Source organism: Gopherus flavomarginatus, chromosome 6 (genome assembly GCF_025201925.1).
Source record: "Gopherus flavomarginatus isolate rGopFla2 chromosome 6, rGopFla2.mat.asm, whole genome shotgun sequence".
NCBI lineage: Eukaryota > Metazoa > Chordata > Testudines > Testudinidae > Gopherus > Gopherus flavomarginatus.
This window is the reverse complement of record NC_066622.1, coordinates 139947814-139956603: the sequence shown is the minus strand read 5'-3', so window position 1 is coordinate 139956603 and position 8790 is coordinate 139947814.

Here is an 8790-nt window from a genome sequence, read left to right as displayed (position 1 = left end):
CTTGCCAGCCCTTGTGCTCTGCACCATGGGCATGGATGGGCAAGACTCACTGCCTACCATTCAGTTCCTCTCACTGCCCCCGCTTTAGAGATGGAGCCCTGACTGTCTGATAGAGAGCCAGCCTTTCTTTACCCGTTAGTTCTAGTTTAATAGCTTAGTTTGTGATTATTTTTCTGATTGCCAGTTGCAACCGTTAGTTCTTCAGAGTTCTGACTCATCACCAATATGGCACTGTTCAGTTCTCCGGGATTCAAACGCTGCCTCTTATGTGAGGGGGTTATCTGAGCCTCAGATGGATACTCAAAGTGCCTCTATTGTCTGGGAAGAGCGCACATTCCCAGCAAATGTGCAGTTCGTAAGGTCTCCATACACTGAAGAGTTCACAAGCCACCCTTTGTTTCCTCAGAGTATACATACTAGTTCCTAAGAGGAGTTATATCAAACAGCCTTGCCCTTCACAGATTCCAGTTCTGCCACCCTTCTCCCATCAAAGGTTGTCAGAACCATCAAGAAAACATCATTGCTTCCAGAGTCACTGCTCCATTCTAAACACTCAGTCTTCCCAGTCCCAGGGACATTCATTTTGATGGGATGATGGAGTGATGTATTCTGCTTCCATCAACTCCAGAAGTTCCAGACCTCCCCCTTGGAAGTCACCCACTTTAGGCATGCTTTAACCATCACTACTGCCACCCAGTGGGGCATGGTGACAATAACACATGGATTATCCATCCAGTTTTCGGTGGTGCCTACACACAATCCCCCTTATCCCTTATCAGAGACCCACCTCACGAGGATCTATTGTGTCAAGAGGGTCTCACTCTCCTTTATTGTGAAATGGGAGAAGAGGGTCCTCCACAATACAAGGGGAAGGTTTTTACAACAACTATTTTTTCATTCTGGAGAAAAAGGGAAGCTGGCGACCCATCCTAGCTTTGCAGAACCTCAGCACTTTTGTTTGCACATTGAAGTTCAGAATGGTCACCCTCTTCATCATTCCACTCCCCAAGAAGTGCCTAAAATTCACAGTGAGTTGGGACCACTATCAATACCAAGTACTGCCCTTTGGACTCTCCACAGCACTGAGAGTGTTCACCAAGTTACTGTTGGTAGTGGCAGCTTATCTGAGAAAATGCAACATCAACATATACTCTTACCTGGACAATTGGCTAATATGGGGGAATTCTCCTCTAAAGACCTCCAAAGCAATCTGCCACAAGCTTGACCCTTTCCAGAGATTGGGCTTGACAATCAACAAACACAAATCAACCTTAACTTCAGTGCAGGGAATCAAATTCATCAACACGATCCTAGACTCCTCTACATCCAGGGTCTGCCTTCCTGAAGACAGATTTGAGAACCTGTCTGCTCCAGTTCTTCCATTGAAGGGAAACCCACATACCTGTGTAAGGTCGTGCCTCACTCTTCTAGGTCATATGTCTTCTAGGTCATATGAAGGCCTTTTGCACCTTCATGATGCTGCATGCCACATTTCAAATCCACTGCATGCAGGATTGATTGAAGCTGGTTTACACACCCTCCAAACATCACCTAGTTATGCCTCTCATCCTCCCACCCATCCTTTCCAGAATGGTGGAAGAACCCAGTGAACGCCTGCAGAAGAACCCACTTCCAGGCACCTTAACTGCCCAAGACCGTTGTCACAGATGCATGCTTGCTGGAATGGGGCACACACATGGACAAATTAATGATACAAGTGTGTGTTCCCAAGGGAGAGGAGAATGCACATCAAACTTTTAGAACTCAGACCTGTCCAGAATGCCTACAAGTCCTTTCTCCACCAAATAGAGGGGAAATCAGAGCAGATCAGGACCGACAACACATCTACCATGTTTTCTATCAACAATTAAGGTGGTGCCAGGTCTTCCCCTCTCTGCCAGTATGCTGTCAGGCTCTGGAATGATGCATCAAACATTGAGTTTGCCTAGCAGCAGTACACTTACCTGGGTGGCAGGTACAAACTCAGCAGGCATTTCCTTCCAAATCATCAGTGGAAAATCAAAGACAAGATTCTGGCAAACATCTTCATGGACTAGGGCAATCCCAGGATGAATCTCTTCACTACTCAACACAACTACAATTGTCCAAAATTCTGCTCAAGGGGAGGGATGAGTCTCGGGTCTGTGGCAAATGTGTTCCTGATATCATGGTCAGGAAACCTGCTGTATGCTTACCCCTCCCTCCAACCTTGCAGATTCTCATTGTGCTTCACAATCTCAAACAGGACTCAGCCAACCTAAGCTACATAGTTGCAGAGCAACCCAGAGAATTATGGTTCACAGATCTTCTTAACTTGTCAATATTCCAACCCAAAACCTTATCTCTGCTCCCAGACCTACTGTCTGAGAAACAGAGAGATCCTACACCCGAACCTGGTGTCACTGCATCGCGAAGCATGGTGATTGGATGGATATCGTTGATGAAGCAGGCATCCTTCTCCCCAGTTCAAGAAGTTTGAATCATAGAAATTTAGGGCTGGAAGGGACCTTGGGAGGTCACGAAGTCCAGCCCATTGTGCTGAGGCAGGACTAAATATACAAAGATCATTCCTGATGGGTGTTTGTCTAATCTGTTATTAAAACCTCTAATGACAGGGTTTCCACAGCCTCCCTTCAAAGCCTATTCAAGTGCTTAACTATACTTATAGTTAAAAAGATTTTCCTAATATCTGACCTAAATCTCCCTTGCTGTAGATTAAGCCCATTACTTCTTGTCCTACCTTCAGTGGACACGGAGAACAATAGATCACAGTCCTCTTTATAACAGCCCTTAGCAGGTTGAAAGACAGTTATCAAGTCCCCACTCAGTCTTCTTTTCTCAAGACTAAACATGCCCAGTCTATTTTTAACCTTTTCCTCACATATCAGGTTTTCTAGATCTTTTATAATTTTTGTTGCTTTCCTATGGACTCTCTCCATTTATCCATTTCTTACCAAAAATGTAGTGCCCAGAATTGGACATGGTACTCCAGCTGAGGGCTCACCAGTGCCAAGCAGAGCAGAAGAGATACCTCCCATGTCTAATATATTAAATACCTGTTAATATACGTATAGGAATTAAGTCCACAGAAGAACTAGACAACTATGGTTTTAAATTGAATTTTGAGCTTCGCATTAGTGAAAGTCTCAAAGCCTATGACGAAAAAGAATGAGATCATGTGAAAGAAGAGTTTTGTGAGTTTAACTTGTAGTGACCCTTTGAAATAAAAGCATTGTCCTATTTAAGGGTTGTGTTGTAGTAATAAAAAGAAAGAAAACATGGTTAATTGGGTACCAGGTGTAGTAAATAATTAGTTATATAAGTTTGTTTAGAAATAAATGCTTAGTCCAGTAGCTAGGGAAAAATAGAGCAAAGTGAGATAAGAAAACCATGACTAGAGCTGGGTTCAGCCCTAAACTGCTTCATCTGGCTCTAGCAAAGTTCTAATAATTAGCAACGACATCACTTGTTTGTTATAATGTATAAAACACAAGCTTTTCTACAGGCGTCTTTGTCAGAGCTTTTCCTTACTACCTGGAGTCATGCCATGATGGGAAGGTATCTACCGGGCCTGATCCTGTTATAAGTATTGCCCAAAATTCTTACAACTGTATTGTTGCTAGGATATGGAGTATAGTGTGTATATGCTACTATTTGTATTTTGGAGTAACCAACACCAAAGTGGCCTTTGGACTAATAAATGACTGCTTATGTGGAAACTGAGTGACGGTAAACCTTAGGAAAATTATTAGGAAAATTATTTCCTTCAACACTCCATAATATTAGCCTTTTTCGCAACTGCATCACATTGTTGACTCATGGAGTTCAAAATTTTTGCCACTGACACGTTGCCGACCCCTGGTTGTGCTTGACAAAGTCATGCTGGCTATTCCTTAAAATCATATTGTGCTCTAGGTTCTTACAAATTTATTGTTTAATAATTTGTTCCAATATTTTTCTAGGTATTGAAGTTAGGCTGACTGGTCTGTAATTCCCCAGGTCCTCTTTGTTCTCCTTTTTAAAGATAGGATTTATGTTTGTCCTCCAGTTCTCTGAGACCTCACCCATCCTCCATGAGTTCTCAAAGATAATTGCTAAAGGATCCAAGATTGCTTCAACTAGTTCCTTAAGTATCCTAGGATGAATTTCATCAAGCCCTGGCACCTTGAATACATCTAAATTATCTAAATGTTCTTTAACCTGTTCTTTCCCTATTTTGTCCTGTGTTCCTTCCCCCTTGTTAATGTTAATTGTGTTGAGCATCTGGTCACCATTAACTTTTCTAAGGGAAGTCAGCCTTCTTGATGTCATCCAGTATTAGTTCTCCTTCCCTGCTAAGCAGTGGACCTCCACTTTCCTTTATCTTTCACTTGCTCCTAATGTATTTAAAGAACCTCTTCTTATTGCTTTTTATGTCCCTTGCTAAGTCTTTTGTGCCTTAGCCATTCCAGTTTTGTTGCTACATGCTTGTGCTATGATTTTGTGTTCCTTAGCAGTTAGTCCACATTTCCACTTTTTGTAGGATTCCTTTTTGATTTTGTATCATTATAGAGCTCCCGATGGAGCCATATTGGCCTCTTACTATTTTGCAATGCTGCCTGCAGTGACTCAAGAGTGTAAGTATCAGTCTCAGGACAGACTGCTAGGAACCAGGCAGAAACTCCACATTGGCTGTGAGTTCTATACTTCAATTTCACCAACCAATTCTGAAGTGTAAACTCCTCAGGTGCTGTAAGAGCATGAACGTGATGCAGACAGTCCCCTTGGGAAGTAACACAGGTGAGCATACCTTTATGACAGACGATTCCTTATACCAAGAATCACAGCTACATTCAGGTTACTCCCAGTCCTAAAGGACCGGTCGCTTACCCCAGGTCAGTTGCCCCTTAGATATCACACCAAACACCACACCAAACACAATGCTTGTAGTCAGTCCTGTAATAAACTATATGAAGATTTATTAAATAGGAAAGGAAACCAGAGAGTTATTTACAAAGTTAAAGCAGATAAACATATATTCACAAATGAGCTACAATCTTAAGTTTAAAAAAAGTAATAGAAGCCTCTACAATAAGCAAGCTCTAGAAGTCCATTAGGGCTAACCCAGGCTAAGCAGCTGGGGATCTCTTGCTTATGCCTAGAAAACCCTTGCCCTCCTAGTCCAAGCAGCATAGAAATAACCATCTACTTTTTGCTAGGGATCATTATCCCCGTCCTGACATGTGCTCTGAGCTGCAAACTCAGATGATGGGAGGAATCCACTTTCATGACTCATTGTCACAGTGGGAGAGCAGAACAACAAAATCTTTTGTCCTCTTTAATGTCCCACAGTAGACTCTCTGGTGTCAATGGACCTTTCCTGCTGGGAAGGACGAAACACCTTCTGTTGATGATCAGCACTTCACAATAATTAATGGGTCTTTCCTGTCTGGTGAGTTACACAGTCACTCCATACAATTCAGCCACTCAAATATTACCTTACACGATGGGACACAAATGTTATGAGTGTGATTAATGCTGGCAGCAACTCACAAGCATTCCATAAAGTCTAAACACTAAATACATTCTTATAATTTTAATAATACTATCATACAGGTGTGCTAGATTGATCTCAGCTATATATTTGTCAGCGTTTAACTGAGACATGGGGACTTTGGCACCTGCTCTGCCAGCGTCACAATCCTTCCTTTGCATCAAGTAGGTTGCAGTTGTACTTTTAACATCGAGAAACTGACACCTTTCCTGAACTCCTTTATTCCTTAGATTTTCTTCCCAAGGGACCTTACGTACCACCAGTTCTTTGAGTTGGTTAACGTTTTTGAAGTTCTGTTAAGCGGTAGAAAAGAATCAACAAGACAAACCTTCCTGGCAAATTGGATGAGTTTTTTCCCATTGGTGCCACCAAAAATAAGTGATCCCACATCGCTCTTTGATTTTGCAGATTCTTGACTACTTACTTGAAGGAAAAAGGAAGAACATGTCCCTCAGCTCTGTCAAAGTGCACTTGGTGACAATTTCAGCTTGCCACTGGGCAGTGGAGGATCATGTGATCTTCTCAGCCAATGGCAGTTCGGTTCTTAAAGGGCCTAATTAAAGTGTTCCTTCCTATCAAGGAACCTGCCCCTCATGGGATTTAAACCCAGCCCAAATCTATGCCATCCTCTTCCCTGCTACATCTGTCAATTAAAATGGCATTTCTGGTTGTTATAACTTCTGCCACAAGAGTGGGAGAAATGCAGGCACTAATGGCTGATGCACTGTACATGGTGTCCCACCTGGACAAAGTATTCATGAGAACACACCCTAAAGTTCTCCCCAAGGTAGTGACAGAATCCCATTAGAAGCAACAAATGCCTCTACTCACATTCTTCCCAAAGCCTCATTCACCTAAATCTGAGGCAATGTTGCATACATCAGAAGAGTCTTGGACTACTACTTAAAGAGAGCAAAACTTTAGGACACTACCAAGGCTTCTGTCTCTGATGCAGAAAGGAGGAAAGGTTTTGCAGTTTCATCCTAGAGATTATCGAACTGGGGATTCTGATATCATTAAACCTACTGTGAGGTGGCCAAAGTAGATCCACCATCTGCGGTCAGAGCTCACTCCACTAGAGCACGGGCTACAGCTGCAGCAGCACTCTGACATGTCTGATATCAGACATTTGTAAAGCAGCCACTTGGGCATCCATTCACATGTCCATGATGCGTTGTGCCCTGACAGAGGCCTCCGGTTCCAGTGCTGCACTTGGTAAAGAAGTTCTTCATGCAATTACTCCAAACTCCCATCTCCTTAACAAAACCACTGCTTGGGAAGCAACATCCGTGAAATGGGCATAGGGACAAACACTCAAAGGAGAACGAGACGTTACTTACTATGTTCTGTTACTGAAGTTCTTCCAGATGTGTCGTCCAGATGCACATTCCACAACCCGCCCAGTCCGTCCATCCCCTCTGTGGCAGACTGACAGTACCCTGATACATCCTCAACAAACTTCAAGGAATTGAGATAAGCTTTATTTAGAATTAGGTTTAATGCCTTTGGGGCCCATTGTATTAAAAATGTAATTGAGTATGTGCTATTGTGGAATTGTATGTAACTCCTCGAGGAGGGAGGGGAGTGTTAACATAACTCCACTGATTATCAGCCACTTTGAAGCCACCTGGTGGAAACATTTGCATGTACTAGTTCAAACTGAATTCTCCAGTAAACACCAAAGAAAGGATTTTTGATAAATAGCCTAGTTTTCAATAGGGCCTTCTTCCTGTTCCAGCAAATGGAGCGAACTTCGGGTCCATAGAGGGTCCCATTCCTTAATGAAGAATTTGAAGGACTGGGCCTACTGAGGCACTGGAAGCCTGCATGCTTGTTCTGAGCTGAAGCTGTGGCTGAACTTGGGAAATCCTTCAGGTGGGATGTTGAAGGACTGCTCCTGTCAGAGCCTGCGTTAGGGTTGGGGTGATCTCTGGTAAACTTATTAGCATGCGTGTAGGTTCTTTTATTGATTTTTAATATGTTTTTTCTGTAGTGCTTTTACCTTAAGACTAAAATAGGCCCTGGCTGGCATAAAGAGAGCTGTGGGGGCTCTTTCCCTGTGCGCAGTTTCACTGTTAATTGTCTCTGAAGAGCAAACAAGCAGGTAAGTTAATCTTTGCTGGGAACAACTCCATGAAGGCAGGGAACGGTGCAGCCTGGAAATATCCTGATCAGAAGAGAGTGAGATGCCGGTTTCCACCCAAGAAAGGCAACAGCTGGGGAGCTGGAGCACTGCGAGAGGGTGCTCTCACTGGATCCCTGAAGGGAAATACAGGTGCTGTTGCCCTGACCTGTGACATATATGGTGGCAGCAGGTGTGGGACTGTAACACCCTCTGCCTGAGAATCCTTAGCCTGGGGATTCTGCATTGAGACGGAACTGAACGGTGGCAGGCAGGCTGTGCCCTTGCACACTGTCACTGCGAACATGAGGGCTGGAGAGTGCATGCGCACTGTACAGATATTGCTGGCCAAAAAGACTCTGGTCTCTGGCACGAGGTGCATGTGCACCATCCGTGGAATGTGCATATGGACAACACATCTTGAAGAACTCTAGTTACTAAACAGGCTAAGACATTTTTCATTCAGTCTAGTTTTAAATGTCCCAGCTGATGAGGCTTCCCCACTTTCTCTTTAGAGACAATTCCATGCCCTGATACTTCTCAATTCTTGTTCATATATATTCACCCTGAATGTCTCCTAATTAGCTCTGGGTTGTAACACCTCCCCCACCCCATGTGGAGCTCCCTAAGTAGGTCCCCCTTGTGTTTATACAAGACTCAAAGATGCACATTCTTAGCTTTACTACCCTGACTAGTTCAAACTGAATTCTCCAGTAAACACCAAAGAAAGGATTTTTGATAAATAGCCTAGTTTTCAATAGGGCCTTCTTCCTGTTCCAGCAAATGGAGCGAACTTCGGGTCCATAGAGGGTCCCATTCCTTAATGAAGAATTTGAAGGACTGGGCCTACTGAGGCACTGGAAGCCTGCATGCTTGTTCTGAGCTGAAGCTGTGGCTGAACTTGGGAAATCCTTCAGGTGGGATGTTGAAGGACTGCTCCTGCTTTCTAGTTTCTACTCATGTTAGTAAAGGCTCTTCCTATGGAGCTACTCAGGGTAGAACAGTTAAGTGTGTAAGTGTTTGAGGGATCAGAGTGTAAGATTATTATTTATATAGTGACTGAAGGGAGTGTCAGGCGTTTTGTAAACACACACATGCCCCAAACAGCTTACAATAGAAAGGAAGCTTGCAGGCA